Here is a 16,822-nt window from a genome sequence, read left to right on the forward strand (position 1 = left end):
GTGGAACGCTAAGCAATACCAAAGGAAAGCATTTTAATTACCAATGCTGTTATCTTTTGTGAACTGCAGAAAGTTTGGCGCCTCGCAACCTCATTGATGATGCTCTATTTCCAATGAAATTATTCGAATTGATAAAAATGCATCGGTCGCATTAATCATAAAATCATTTACATGGGTCAGTGAGCCCATTGCCCATAACAAGTTCTGTTTTAGTCTCGTTGAAATCTTTGGTATCAAAATAAAGATTTCTACCGATTCAAATCGACATTGCGCGCAACGTAGGAACCCAGCAGTACTCAAGAAACAAGGTTAGTGTACTGATATGTTTGTAAACTAAGTTAGGCTGTTAGCTTAATGGCTGGCATGGATTTCAAATGTTGTCACATGCATGACCCTTACCTTGTATGACTCCTTTTGGGTGTTGTTAAACTGAAGCTAAGGAAACTTTGCTTTAATAAGGAAAACTTTAGGATCTCGTCTTTTCCTTTGATGAGCAACAAGATGAGGATTTACGTAAAGATTTACATCTATGGTTTATTTTGCATTTCATAATCCTCAAGCAACTTTCGTAAAGTGAAGTACATATGATGGAACTGTACACATGACCTTGAATTTAACAGAATCTGACTCCATGGAAAGTTGATTGAATAAGGCAACGAGGTTTTTCCTCCAGGAACACTTTAATATGAAGCAATTTGCTGGTTACGATGTATTTGCGGAAAACAGTTTGAGTTTGGCACGACTTGAGAGTGTTGTATCGGTAGTTGATATTTTTCAGTCGACTTCCTCTCTGCAAAGATCGACGGTATCGCTTTAACAAAACGCACAGCTCACTGGCAAATAACGGTTCCTTCGGATCGATTTAACTTATGGGATACACATGGGTTGCTCGTGAATAGGTGCTTTTCTGCTTCCTTTTCTTCACTCTAGGTTAAGACTTGCCAGTATTTTTCGATTATTTCTCAAGATGATTATTGCAAATGATTGGCCCAATTTTAGTTGTGATCACTTCTTTTAGTGTTAATCGTTGATCATCAAATAATCAACCGAGTGTAGTGATGGCACTAGTCATTTCGCCACGATGTCATCTTTCTGCCAGTCAACTCGTCACTGTAAGTTTAATTCGTTCCATAATTGACAGACAGCATTGTGCCGGCAAACTATCGTAGGTGTTAGCAAATCTTTCTGGTGGCGAAATGGTCGTTAACCGTTCAGTGAGGTTTCTCCGCCATCTAAAATTCTTAAAGATTTATTTGGATGTGAGTGAAACATGACGAGTCGTTAGTTGCTTAATAGTGCTAGAAATGGAACGATCACGTGGATCTTATCACTAGTAAAGCTGCCAAGTGTCTTTACCTCCTCAGACAGCTAAAACGAGCAGATGTAAATGCTAAAGACTTGATAGGTTTTTATTGCTCGTGTATAAGATCAGTGCTTGAATACGCATGTCAAGTCTTTCATTGTAGCTTAACGAAATGGAACGAATACAAAAACGAGCTATGCATATCATTTACCCAGACCTTTCATACGCTGATGCAATTGTTAAGGCTGATCTTCCTTCCCTAGTAAATCGAAGGGATAGTTTATGCAGTAAACTTTTTGATAGCATTGTAAATAATAAGTCTCATAAGTTAATGAACTTACTACCACCGAAGGCCAACTCCTTTCGACCAATCGTACCAGAAATTCTTTCATTTTTAGCTATGCTGATAGATACTATACTGAATTAACTTGCCAAAGGAACAAGCTTAATCTATCTTTGTATTGTGAATGAATAAATGGTTTATTAGCTTTATGCATATTTCTATATTTAGATTATTGTATATTAGTTTATTATCTTATATTTTATATTGTACACGTAATTCTGTCTCAAGACTGCGAGTTGTTCTTTTAATAAACCATTTATCTATCTATCTATCTATCTATCTATCTATCTATCTATCTATCTATCTATCTATCTATCTAGAAAACAGAGACAGACTCCTAATTGCCCTGGCATTGTTCCTCTAACGTTCTTAATGGAACCTTAATCGTATATTCACTGAAGGTATTAACGGGTTGAAAGAACACTGTAAACAAAAGGAAACTCTCCTACAATAAGAAATAAAAGACGAAAAAGGAAACCTCAGATGGAACTACTCAATTGCCTTCTTTTTACATGGAGAAAACTGACCAATCTCATATGGTTTGTTATGGTGGAACGTTATCTGTTCTTTGTGGTTTGGATGTATTCATGGTACTGCCTCACGGGTTTCTCGAGCGATAAACTAAGGCCTCCCAAACAAAGCGAAAACAATAAGCTTTCAAAAGAGCCTGTGGAGCACTAATTGCTTTTCTATTTTAGGCCTCAATGTTGACGAAATATATGACTGTATAGGTAAGTTAATTTGAATACTCTTTTTGTTGTCCAATTTAAAACGAGAATAAACAAACTCAACAGTGCTTTTGACTTGAAGTTTGTTGACTCGTTGGCCATTTCGTGCTATTTTCCCGATTGCGTGAATTCAACAGCGGCGGGTCTAAAACACAGGTCACATTCCACAGGTCACTCGTTGCAGGTCATTGCTTTACCTTTTGGAAAGTAACCAAATTCTCATTTTGGCTAACCCTAGGTTAGTTTTTAGGCCTGGGGTTAGCCAAATTGAGAGTTTAGTGTTACTTTCAAAAAGGTAAAACAATGACCTGCAACGAGTGACCTGTGGAATGTCACCTGTGTTTTAGACCCGCCGATTCAACAGCTGAAATGGCGTGAAACGTTCATCACTTTACAAATCAACATCTTTTAAAATATTAATATCTTGAAAGCATTTCAACAATAGTTGTCAAATCAAGCCCTCGAGGCATCATGTCGCTTTTGCTACCATTTTGGCTTCATAGTATTCATGTACCATCATCCTACGTCTTTTATTTTTAACTTACATAGATGAGTTGTGGCCTTGCGTCATTCTTTTGTGCTAAGGGGTCTTTTCTTTTAAGTCCGATGCTGTAGATTGCTATTAGCTCAAAAAGGTTCAGTTTCCGTTGTGAAGATCTGAAGAGAACAATTGTTTCCGAATCTAAGAAATAACACATTTTTCAGAAACACGCTGAATTCATTCGTTTGCTCACAATCACAAAGACAAACTGGTACACCGTTTGTTGATTAGAACATTGGCTTACAATCGAACTTTGTTGGGTTGCCTTAAAAATTCCATTCATCGTGCTCAGTGTAGCCTGTTAGAAAGCAAGCGTTTTATTTCTGTTTAGGCAACGCGCAATGCTTGGGTGGAACGCTAAGCAATACCAAAGGAAAGCATTTTAATTTCGACTCGATAAAAACCAATGCTGTTATCTTTTGTGAACTGCAGAAAGTTTGGCGCCTCGCAACCTCATTGATGATGCTCTATTTCCAATGAAATTATTCGAATTGATAAAAATGCATCGGTCGCATTAATCATAAAATCATTTACATGGGTCAGTGAGCCCAATGACCATTACAAGTTCTGTTTTAGTCTCGTTGAAATCTCTGCTATCAAAATAAAGATTTTTACCGATTCAAATCGACATTGCGCGCAACGTAGGAACCCAGCAGTACTCAAGAAACAAGGTTAGTGTACTGATATGTTTGTAAACTAAGTTAGGCTGTTAGCTTAATGGCTGACATGGATTTCAAATGCTGTCACATGCATGACCCTTACCTTGTATGACTCCTTTTGGGTGTTGTTAAACTGAAGCTAAGGAATCTTTGCTTTAATAAGGAAAACTTTAGGATCTCGTCTTTTCCTTTGATGAGCAACAAGATGAGGATTTACGTAAAGATTTACATCTATGGTTTATTTTGCATTTCATAATCCTCAAGCAACTTTCGTAAAGTGAAGTACATATGATGGAACTGTACACATGACCTTGAATTTAACAGAATCTGACTCCATGGAAAGTTGATTGAATAAGGCAACGAGGTTTTTCCTCCAGGAACACTTTAATATGAGGCAATTTGCTGGTTACGATGTATTTGCGGAAAACAGTTTGAGTTTGGCACGACTTGAGAGTGTTGTATCGGTAGTTGATATTTTTCAGTCGACTTCCTCTCTAGAAAGATCGACGGTATCGCTTTAACAAAACGCACAGCTCACCGGCAAATAACGGTTCCTTCGAATCGATTTAACTTATGGGATACACATGGGTTGCTCGTGAATAGGCGCTTTTCTGCTTCCTTTTCTTCACTCTAGGTTAAGACTTGCCAGTGTTTTTCGTCATTTCCTTTTTCCCATATAAGCCATATAAATTGTCCATTACGATGCGAGCCGAGTCTTTCTACAAGACATTTTACGCTGCCTGTGGTTCAAGAGGCCCGTTGCTAGAAAGTTGTCGTTTTAGAGCCGAATCTTTAAAGACTATTTTGACAACACATAAAAGGACACTGCCACAGTTTAAACTGGTAGGACCCAAAATACATAGTGCTTAAAGATATAAACAATGGTCTAATTTTCAACGCGGCTTAAAAAGGGCTAAACGCATAACACGGGGAAGCAACGTCCAATGAAAGCTAAAAATGAGCAAATGGCAGCTTTCTTAAATTTACGAAGGGCAACATCATTATCGCCAAAGAGCTAAAACACTCTTAACCCTTTCAGCCCCGATAGTGCCAAATGGCACTTATAGATTTTACTCTGTCTAACGCCAGACGATTTTACTCGTCAATGGGGAACCCCTCGGGCCTGAAAGGGTTAAAACATAATTCATTACAGAGCCACCCAACTACTTTAAGATGAGGGCTCCTCAAACGTCATATGATTTTGATAGTGTGCAAGAAGAAGCTCCTCGCTGCTCAAGTCTTCCTGGCACACACAGCAACCGTGTTTTGCACTCTCTTTTGAACTATGTTCTTGCCAAGTGCAGGGGCGATGGACCTCTAGTTTCCGTTCATTTGCACTTACAGAACTTCTGAAGCGAAAGACTTTCCTACTAGCTTAGGTTTATAACGCTTCTGTCCAGTATGCACTTTTTTAAGTTACCTCCTCCGCAAAAACACTTTCCACAAGAATAGCCAGTGTGTAATAGGGCTTCTCTCCTGCATGCACCCTTTCATGTGTCCTTAAATTTTGACTTTGACTAAAACACTTGCCGCATTGTTCGCATTCATAAGGTTTCTCTCCACTATGTACTCTTTCATGTGTCCTTAGATTTTGACTTTGACTAAAACACTTGCCGCATTGTTCACATTGATAAGGCTTCTCTCCAGTATGCACTCTTTCATGTTTCCTTAAATTTCCTACATTGCTAAAACACTTTCCACATTGTTTGCATTGGTAGGGCTTCTCTCCAGTATGGATTCTTTCATGTGTCCTTAAATGGTCTGCTTTGCCAAAACACTTTCCACACTGTTTGCATTGGTAGGGCTCCTCTCCAGTATGCATTCTTTCATGTTTCCTTAAATCTACTGATTGGCTAAACCACTTGTCACATTGTTTGCATTGATAGGGCTTCTCTCCTGTATGCACTCTTTCATGTATCCTTAAAGTTTGTGCTCGGCTAAAACACTTTCCACATTGTTTGCATTGGTAGGGCTTCTCTCCAGTATGCATTCTTTCATGTTTCCTTAAACCTCCTAATTGGCTAAAACACTTCCCACATTGTGTGCATTGATAGGGCTTCTCTGCAGTATGCACTCTTTCATGTGTCCTTAAAGTTTTTGCTCGGCTAAAATACCTTCCACATTGTTTGCATTGGTAGGGCTTCTCTCCAGTATGCATTCTTTCATGTTTCCTTAAACTTTCCGCTTGGCTAAAACACTTCCCGCATTGTTCGCATTCATAAGGCTTCTCTCCACTATGCACTCTTTCATGTGCCCTTAAATTTCCTGCTTGGCTAAAACACTTGCCGCATTGGTTGCATTTATAGGGCCTCTCTCCAGTATGAACTCTTTCATGTTTCCTCAAAGTATCTGCTCGGCTAAAACACTTGTCACATTGGTTGCATTTATAGGGCCTCTCTCCAGTATGAACTCTTTCATGTTTCCTCAAAGTATCTGCTTGGCTAAAACACTTGTCACATTGTTTGCATTCATAACGCTTCTCTTCATCATGCACTCTTTCGTGTTGCCTTAAATTTCCTATTCGACTAAAGCGCTTGCCACATGTTTTGCATTCATTAGGTTTCTCTACAGTATGGACTTCTTCATCTCTCGTACGACTTCTCTCTTCCTTGAGACAGCTCCCACTCTTTGTACACCAAGAACCCCTGTTAAAAGTACGGTAGTTGCTGTGCTTAACTGATCTTGACATCATTAACAGATTGCGATCTCACTTAGCACTAAAATACAACAGAAAAAGAAGTCATTTTCTGCTCCAACGTCCAACCGACAGGTTAGTCAAGGTCAAGTCATTGGTCACCCTTTAACTCACAAACGATTGATAGCAGGCTAATAAATAGACGCCTAGCAAGGCCTTACGTGTAAATACAATCGCGTTAACAGAAAATATTAACCGGTTAAGTAACAAGATAACCAACCACAAGTAAATACAATCGCGCATGCGTTAAGTGTGGGACACCTAGAGTTCTAGGAACTTAGAGCAAGTGACCAGATGAAAAGAAAATGTCGTAACATATCGAACATAATCCGGGTAAACAGAAAAAAAAAACTTCTTAAATAATTAGAGTGAACAGAAGATATTAGCCTTAACTAAAAAGATAAACAACCACAAGAGACGTGCATGTACATGCCGTACTTCCGACAGAGATAGTGAAATATTAACATCACTTCAAAGTTAAGTGAAGCTATGATCCTCCAAGTAATGAACGCCAAGTGCAATTGCGCAGAGAAGCCTGAAAAATTCAGGACTTCAACGATGCGACGCTCCAACCAATTGAGCTATGATGCCACTGACATTAGGGTGGGCATTTGTGGGTTCTAATGTTCCCGTAATGAATGAATCAACGACGAAATCATAAATGAAATGAATTACATATTACAGTTATGAACGCAATTTTAGCAATTGCGTAGAGAAGCCTAAAAAACTTCATGACTTGAACTCGTGACCTCGCGATACCGGTGCGACGGTACGGCGATATATCGCGATACCGGTGGGACGGCAGTACACATTATTCAAACTTAAATATCGGAAATCGGGAACCAATGGAGATATTTCCAAAAAGTAAACAGCGTTTTTAATCTTTTCTGGTATTCTATGTGTTAAAACTAAAAATTCAAGGGATAAAAATTTGATCATAGTAGCAGTTTAAGACTGAGTAGTAAAACAACCAATTGCGAAAGCCCATTAACTGGGGAGATTACCTCTTTTGCCTCCAACACTTCAGGCTCGAGTTGTTCAAACGATCGATGGCGCTATCCGCCGGATAAATCACTATCCAGTGGATAAGTCATAGAGAAACCAATTGTGCTATCCAATGGATAGTGATTTTTCCGGTGGATAGCGTTATCCACCTTTTGAACAACTGGGGCCTGATATCTACATGCCCCCAAGGGCACAAAATATATTCCCATGACCTTTCTGCACAGGGCTGTATTATGTACTTATTGACTGGGAGGGAGGGCCGGACGGGAAGATATTTGACCCTTTGTCATGGCGTACGGGCCCACAGGCGGCCAGAGTCGGAAAAAATTATAAGGATTTGTATGGGAATCTTGATAACAAACTGAAAAACATATTTACACGCAAAAGTTCTCAATAAAAAAGTCTTACTTTATTGTCGTGGTGACTTTCTCGCTTCTAGTGTGGTTATTTGCCTGATTGAATCTCAACTTCCCGAGTTGTCACTCCTACACAAATGGATATTCGCTGGACCTTGAAACTTGGTCAAAGAACAGTAAATTTATCCGTGTGGCCATTGCCGGAATTTGAGCGTGACTGATGCCGGAAACGTATGATTATATCGGCGAGATGTTAGGTAAGCTAGAAATTACTTTCCAGTCTTTCCTTTGCGTGTGTATGAGTGACAACCCGGGAAGTTGAGAAGTCGCTTAAATCGCATTCTATCAGGCAAATAACCACACAAGAAGCGAAAAAGTCACCACGACAATGATGTACGGCTTTTTTGTTGAGAACTTTTGCGTGTAAATATCTTTTTCAGTTTGTTATGGAGATTCCCATACAAATCCTTATAATTTATTTCCTTCCGACTCTGGGCCGCCTGTGACGGGCGAGGTCTATGCGCCATGACCTAGGGCCAATTATTTTGCTGTCCGGCCCGACCTAAACTCAGTCAAGTTTGGTCAAAATTACTAACAAGAATTTACCTAATATGTTGTTTGCATTTACTTTTTTGGCTGTAAATACCGGTGACTTGGATGATTAAAAGCGAGGAAACCCCTAAAATCGCATCACATGGAGCAGTACGTGTTCCTAGCAGAACCGTACGGCTTTTTCGGCCCTGCTCGCGCTAATGCGTACAGCCCTCATACGGCGATTTTCCAAATAGTTTTACAATGTAATGACATGGACGGCAAAATTACTGAATGCTGATTGATCAATGAAGAGGGTATTTTTTCTTAATTTTACTTGTAAAAAAGAGCAAAATTCCACAATCCCAACGTCAGTGGCTTCAGACAACCCATTCTCTACTTTAAATAAACGACTTTCGTTAATTCGTAATTTGCTCTGAATTTACTATAATCGTTAATTTAGAAGACTGAAAGCTTGATATGGATTATGGGAAATGGTCATACAGTCAAACCCCTATTAAGCGGTCACCCTCGGGAAATAGCCAGGTGACCACTTAATAGAGGTTTCCTAAAATAAAACCCGTAAGGTGGCAGAAATTGACCAGCGGCCCATTTCTCGAAGGTCCCGACACGTTTTCGCACTCGAAAAGCTGAAGCAAAAACTTCAAACCTTTCATATCTGTTTTATGCGCATTCATACCAGAAGTTCTAGTGGTAGACACCTCTCTGCCTTTAAATACCGATCACCTAATTTACATTTTTTTTTTGTTTACAACAACAGTAACGCAAAATGTGATAACAGTATTTGCATGCGAGTAACAGTTTGAAGGTGACAGTTTTTCTTGTGGTTGGCTGCAAAGGGAACTTATAAAAGAGGAATTCGACGTGTGCGCCGGTTGAGTCACCACAGAGACGTGTATTTTTACATAGATAATGCTTTGGTTGCGTTTGACTGCGTTTGATGAACTGCGAAAGAAACTGGACACGCTTCGCTTATCTTCCTGTCCATAAATATGCCTTTTATTGACTATTGCCGTGTAACAAGGTGACCGTTAAATAGACATGATTTAAAAAGTTAGACGTTTGGGAAATCGAAAGGGTGACCGTTTAATAGTTGTCAATTTTACAGTAAACATGGCAAATTTCCGGAAATTGATACGTGGCCGCTTAAAGGGGTACTAGACGAAAATCGCATCTTTCCTATCTAAGCCATTTTGAAAACATAAACAAGTAGTCTGCGTAAGAGGAAAAATGCTGTTTACTTTTTTCAAATATCTCTTTATTCGAGTTTTCAAACTATGCAAATTAGCCAAGTGATGACGTCATACACTCAACCAAAGTTTGTTCAAATATGATGAAAAGAGATATCTCAGCCAATTCGTATCAGAAATTTTTTACATTTTGCAGTAAGATTCTACTTAATGTTCTCCACAATATGAGCTTAACAGTTCTGTTACCATGGCATCATACTGGGTTCCAGACCTCCCCCATATTAAAAGCTTTCCTGGCCACCTTTGGCATTCCATTTGATATTTGCTAACAGCACTTCATATTCATGATCCAGCAAGCATATAAATGTTAGCTCCAGTTTGTGGCCTTGTTTAACACTTTTTCAAGCTGAAAATCACTAACATATTGAAATAAAGTGGGTGGGGACTGGAAAAGAGTGAGTTGCCATGGGAACACAATTTTTTATAGCCATAGGTGTTTGTCCTGCAGAACTATTAGACTACCAAGTTTCAATGGTCTGCGCTGCAAATTGGCCAAGTTAGCTCTATTTATATAATATTGGGTTTGCATATTTTACCCATTTTTCAAACTTCAATATCTCCGGAACCAATGCAGATATTTGCAAACGGTAAATGGCGTTTTTGTTCTTTTATGGAATTCTATGTGATACACTAGAAAAATCAAGGGGCAAAAATTTGATCAGAGTACCACTTTAATAGAGGGTGTTAATAGACATCTTTGTATGGACATAGAACTCGAACCTAGGAATGTTTATTAACCCGTCACCTAACCAGTTGACCACACTACCGCCATCTGCTGCTTTAAAGACCACATGATAATGCTGTCTGATCACTCGGCAACAAGCAATATTAAACACCGCGAAACGCCGGTTTCCAAACTTCAAGAAAAAGCTAAACATTTTAAAATCAAAGCTTAGGCTTGAAAAGAAAAAGAACAGCGGTTACAAACATTTTCATTTTATACTTGGTCACTTCTGATGATGTATGTTGTAGCATACGAAACGTCAAGTATAAAATGAAAATGTTTGTAACCGCTGTTTGTTTTCTTTTCCTGCTGAAAATGAAATGGCCAAAGATCAAAAAGCTTACGCTTATATTATTAATTTAGCTTAGGCCTAATTACTTTTTAGCAGGGATATTCTATGGGAAACTTAAATGTTTCTATTGAAAATGCGGCGTTTTGATCTTCAGTAGCGAAGTGGAAAGAAGCGGTTCCTATAGAGTAGAACCTCCGGGTTCAATCCAATCCACGGTATCTATGATTTTTTATTTTCTTATTTTTTCTGCTACCACAAGTCCTGGGACACCGTGTCCTAAATTAACGATACTAGCAAATTACGAATTGACGATAATTGTTAATTTAGAGAAGTCATCATGTTGTCATACAGTGCAGTTCAGTTGGTTAGAGCGACGCACGGGTGTCGCAAGGTGGCGGGTTAAAACCCCCTTTGAAGTCCTGAATTTTATCAAGCTTCTCTACGCAATTGCTACATTTGCAAAATTGCATTCATAACTGCGAGGATCATAACTTCAATTGATTTCATATCGACAGTTCAATAAATGATTTATTTCATATGTAATTTCATTCTTGATTCGAACTTTCGAACTAATAGCAAGCAAGAAATAACTTTCAAAAAGAAACACACAATTTTAAATTTGCAAAACATGTTTCGGATGATCGACATCCATCGTCAGTTGTGAATACAAGTGAAACCGCTAGTCGGTGTTATATAAAAGATAGCTAATAACATGCATAAGTACTGATTAAATAACAACGTGAATAGAAAATACAATGATGAGAAGACAATGGGTATGGACGAGGAAAATTACAGTGAAAGTGTTAAATTGACATGATTAACCTGCTTATTTAATGAGGGTTTTTCCCAACCTATGTGTAAGGCCTCCTTGATTTTTAGTTGACAAGGCGTGGAGGCGGTGTCAAGGATTGAAAAACACTCCTCCGAGCATAAAGATCTGCATGCTTCTGACCCATTAATGTGCTGAAAGATATGCGAGTTCTTATCCGATGTTAAATGTTCACGAACACGTGTAGCAAGATGTCGGTTTGTTTCGCCGACATAGCAGGCACTACAGCCTGCGCAAGAAAATTTATAAACCACACGGGATCGTGATAATTTGGAAATAGCATCTTTGGCACTGAATAAGTTCTTAATCTTGTATGGGGCAAACACTAGCTTGATGTCCAAGTTTTTACAATAGCGTTGTGTTAAATTCTTGATTCTGCGTTGAACGTGAGTCGAGAAAGGGCCAACGAAAGGTAATTTGTAATAGTGCGTGCGAATTTCGTTAGAGTTGGTTATTGCGGAAGCGTGCAGGGGGGAGGCAAAGAATTTGTTAAGGTATTGTTTAACAGTTCTGCTCACTAGACTGGATGGAAATTGATTCTTTCCGAGAATGTTGGCAAGCTCCTTAATGTTGTTGTGGAAACCGGTCCAGGTGTTGTTAATTTTAAATGTCCTGTCCACCAGTGTTCGTATTAACCCTAATTTGTAGGGAAAAGGTGTGAAACTAAGGAAATTGGTGAGAAGGCCTGTGTAAGTGCTCTTGCGAAAAACAGATGTGACTAAAGATGGAGGATTGCTGTTGTCCAAGAGGACATCTAAGAACGGTAGTTTGTGATTGACCTCCGTCTCCATGGTGAATGTAATGTTAGGGTGTTTATCATTGATATAATGAAAAAATTCCAAAGCATCCGTTTCGTTGTTGAATAGGCAAAATGTGTCATCCACATATCTACGGTAGAAATAAATTGCAGGACCATCGTATTGTTGTAGCCAGATTCTTTCATGATGGCCCATGAAAAGGTTCGCAAGTACCGGTGCCAGAGGGGAGCCCATGGCGACGCCATCTATCTGATCGTAATATTTCCCTCGGAATAAAAAATGTGTCTGGGCAGTAGCAACAAGGAACAACTCTTTGAGGCTGTCCTTGCTTAACTTGATGTTCGGGTTCCCTGACAAAATATAATCCACTGCTAGCTCAATAGATTCTAGCAGAGGAATGTTAGTAAATAAACTTTCCACATCGAATGAAACCATGAACTTGTTTGAAGTGCGCAGGTTAGTAATTTCGTTGACAAACGAGAAAGTATACGCTCTTTTTTTACAAAATTATAACGAACAATTTTAAAATAGTTTGCTAATAATTGAAAGAAACCTATTTATTTCATCAAAAGGATAAATGCCCTCCTATGAAACACTACATTTGGGGTGTTCCAAGAAATATTTAAATTGTCATTTCTTTTTGACACTAACAGTGTGCCCTTAGAAAAAATATTTTTACATTAGAAAACTTTTAATGTTCTTCACATGATGTGGCAAGCGCTGAATGTTTAAAAGTTGATCAGCTACCAGGTTTAACACAAGATTCATGTATGTCGTCTGTTTACTCAAATAGAGGTTTTGCACGGCAGCCATGTTGCATGGCACGAACAATAGATTCTTTTTCCTATAGGAATAAATGTTCTTTCTAATGCAAAACATTTGCATTGTTCCTGCCATGCAAAACCTCTATATTATGGCTCTTTTTACTGGTACTATTAAATGTGCCACAGCATGCCCAATGGGCTTGCACCTGGAGTCTTTGCATTTATAAACAAAATACCAGAGTCCACTATATCCTTCTTGGATGTTTCATCAAAAGATTGCATCTCAAGGCAAGTTTCTAGGCCTTTAGTTGAATGAATTTAATGTCTTCCTTCAGGGAAGGGGAGCAGGAGCCCCACATCACAATGACATAGAGAATCATTTTGCTGTTGTATTATACATTGTACATGTACATGAAATTGATTTTTTGTACATGTAGTATTGGTTTTGGTACAAATTTCATCTGCCCTCAAGACAACAACTTTCTCGGAGAATGAGCTATATGTACATATATTGTTGGTATGTTCTAGCCATGATAGATTGTGATCAAAATAATATTAACACCCAGTCATTTTGAAGATGATCCGTACAGTGTATTTAATCCTAGTGTTACTTTAATTAATTCATTTCTAATATTTACCTAAATATTAGTGTTTGTGTTAGTAATGTAGCAGCTCACATAACCCGCTATTGTTTGGTATTGTAAGCACCTTCTATTGTTTTTAAGCCTAAGTCTTTGTTTGTATGTATTCGTTGAATTCTTGTTATTCTGCCCAAAGTCTCTACTTTTGTGAGGTAAAATAGTTTTTCCACTGAGGACAAGCCATTTAAGTACCTGACTTTTGATGTACTGATGCATAGCTTTATTGCTGAGCAGGATATCGAAATATTGAAGTGATCTGCACTAACATCATAACAATTAAAGCAACTGTCTCATACGTACATGCAGATACCAGCATTGCCACTGCTGGTGCAATTGCCCTAGCCCCAGTTGTTGAAACGATGGATAATGCTATCCACTGGATAAATCACTATCCAGTGGACAAACACTAGGATAACCAATTGAGTTATCCACTGGATAGCAATTTCTCTAAAGGCACCCCAAGCTCAGTGTGAGCGTGGACAACAAAAAAAATATAAGGATTTGTATGGGAATCCCGACAAAAGGCTTAAAAAGATAATTATATGAAAAAATTCTCAATTAAAAAGCCTAAACTTATTGCCATTGTGGGTAGTTTCCTTCATGTGTGGTTATTTTCCAGATGCGATGCGATTTGAGCCATATTTCAATTTCTTGGTAGTCGACGGTATAATGAAATCCCAAGGCTAGAGACTTAATTCTCAGGAGCCACCAATTTGAGTCAAATATTCCTGGATAAAATGTTCTCACCCTCACAATACCACCTCAGATTCAATTGACAAAGATTGAACTTTCATCTCAACCCACCATCAACCATTAACCAAGGAGTTTATTTCTCTACTCCCAAATGCTTTTCAATGCTGATAATCAGCAGAATTTTACATTAGAAGAATAAGCAAGATAAACTTTCACCATAAAGTTGAAAACATGAAACGAAAGTTTACGCTAATCCTGGAATAAGTTAATCGGCTTTTGAACTAACAGGCCCTGGGTCCTGACACAACAGTCAGCATTGTCTCAGTCACGTCAAATCGCAGTCACACCTCCTTTGTGTTGACAAACTTTAAAAACACATTCCCCAAGCCAGGAGGTGTTGAAAGATGCAAGAAGGAAAGCCGTAGTGAGCAAACTGAGGAGAATAACTAAATTGTTAGATGTAAGTCCTAGTAATCTTGCACATTCATGCTGCTTTTATAAGCTGTACAAAGTACAGCTGTAGGCTCTTCGTAACTGTGTTTAGAAAGCCTTAACATTAATTATTTTTTCAGATAGTTATCTTCTTAAGCCTTTTGTCGGGATTCCCAAACAAATCCTTATATTTTTGTCGGCCATATACTCACACTGAGCTTGGGGCACCTGTGATTTATCTGGTGGATAGAGCTATCCATCATTTGAACAATTGAGTGCAAGGATCACTTCAATCTTTCCTCTATAACCTGCACTTCATATGCACATATTTCTTTCTTTCAGGATATGAAAAATAGACCATGCCTGACAGCCTGATAATTTCTAAATTTCCTGCTGATCTCAGTGAAATATTTGATTTATGCAATGCTAGTAGGCAGTGCAGCCCAGGGGTTAGGGCACTTGCCTTGAGATCTGGGGTTCCCGGGTTCAAGATAAGTTCTGACCACTGGTTGAATTTGTTCCTGGTAGTGCCTAGTTCAACTTCTCAGCTGCACTTGTAAATAGCCAACTGGTTTGCCTCTGGCCAGTTGGGATTCTTAACAGTTGTTGTTGAATGCTCTGTTCTGTCATGGTTGTTTCATTGGCCCTGAAAAGCCCATATATGTAACCATATAAGCCCACGAATATAACGTTGTAGTTTAGACCACTAAGAATATGTCAATTACAGCCATCAATCTGTTCAATCTATTTCTGTGAGTGCTCAGTACTCTATGCAAATCTTGCTATACATGTATTAAGGGCCCACAGACGGATTTTTCATCTGTTGCTAAGGAAGTGAAATGTTACTTCCAGTGACTGAGGTCATCATATCGATAGCTGACCAGAAAACCCTCTCACCAACCTCGAAAATTTGATAACAATCTCCTAATTCTTGTTTGCATCCAAGGTTTTTCCTCGCCCTTCCTCGCTCTTGTTATCAGATCAACTGCGCACGCGTAAATGAACTGACTTCCGGTTTGAGAAAAAGCAAAATTTCCGGCGGTCTTTAAATTGATTTTTTTTAATATGGCATGTTTCACCACAAAATACAGAATATACCTAAGCATTGATTTCTTGAAATCATCTTTTTCAAAATGTTATGGGTATTTCAATGTCGTTTATCTCTTTAACTACTTCCGGAACTCAGGACACAAGGACACATTGTGAATTTTTTTCATTTCATCATATTTTGTGGATTGTAAGAGCAGCAAGTGATTTGTGTCTGTAAAAAAAGGGGACACCGAAGATCTAAACAAGTAAAATCGATGTGTTGTTGCGAAGCTCTTGAAAAATTTTGTTGGTCACGATTTTGCGTGACCTGTCGGGGAAGGACCGGAACCGAAGAAAGGATCGATCGATGAAAGGTTTTTGTAAAAAAAAATTCTCGAGCATAGCAACGAAGTTTCAAGCAGGCATTATCTTTATTTGGTTAGTGTTTTGTATCTTATCTTTACATTGCCGTCTTTCTCATCTTCTGGAGTGTGGTTTTAGTGAAATGTTATCTCAGGCTGTTTCCTCATAGGTACACACTATTCAAGAGGATTAGAAGGAGAAGATAATTCTGCTCTTTGTTCATGAAAGTAAAGGAAAAGAACTTCCAGGGGGGAGTAGAAATACTCCTAGTCGCTTTATGCTACAGAAACCGGAGATAAGCGCCGGCCTAGCTGACTTTAACCCATATAAGTACATGTACTACTGAGAGAATACTAAACTTTTGAAAATGAGTGCCTTGACTTAAAAACTGTTTATCATGCCGGTCATTTTGTGATTTGAAAACCATTACGGGCTGCTGGTCATTTAGATGGATTCCTGAAGAAGGAGCAGCCATGATTATTTCCGAGAAGGAGACAGGCCCGCAAAGTTCTAACAATACAAAAACTTGCAAGAGACTGATCTCTCTACGGTGGCTCATAAGGGACACATCGATTTTTTCGTTGCAAGTTACTAACTCGCGATGACGTAACTTGCGATCGCAACTTATGACTTGCGATCGAGACTTATAACTTGTGATCGCGACTTATAACTTGCGATCGCAACTTATAACTTGCGATCGCGACTTATAACTTTCGATCGCGACTTATAACTTGCGAGCGCAACTTGTAACTTGTGATCGCAACTTGTAACTTGCAATCGCGAGTTGTAACTTGCAATCGCAAGTTCGCAAGTTATAACTTGAAAGTTGGTTTCAGTATCAGTTACATAAAGCATGCCTTTTCAT

The 16,822-nt window shown here is 38.7% G+C and overlaps 1 pseudogene; it reads right to left on the minus strand.

Moving 5' to 3' along the window:
- Nucleotides 1–2,740: 2,740 nt before the first annotated feature.
- LOC138005053 (zinc finger protein 709 pseudogene) overlaps nucleotides 2,741–16,822 on the minus strand; it is a 32,558-nt pseudogene continuing 18,476 nt past the window's right edge.

Source organism: Montipora foliosa, chromosome 6, assembly GCF_036669935.1.
Source record: "Montipora foliosa isolate CH-2021 chromosome 6, ASM3666993v2, whole genome shotgun sequence".
NCBI lineage: Eukaryota > Metazoa > Cnidaria > Anthozoa > Scleractinia > Acroporidae > Montipora > Montipora foliosa.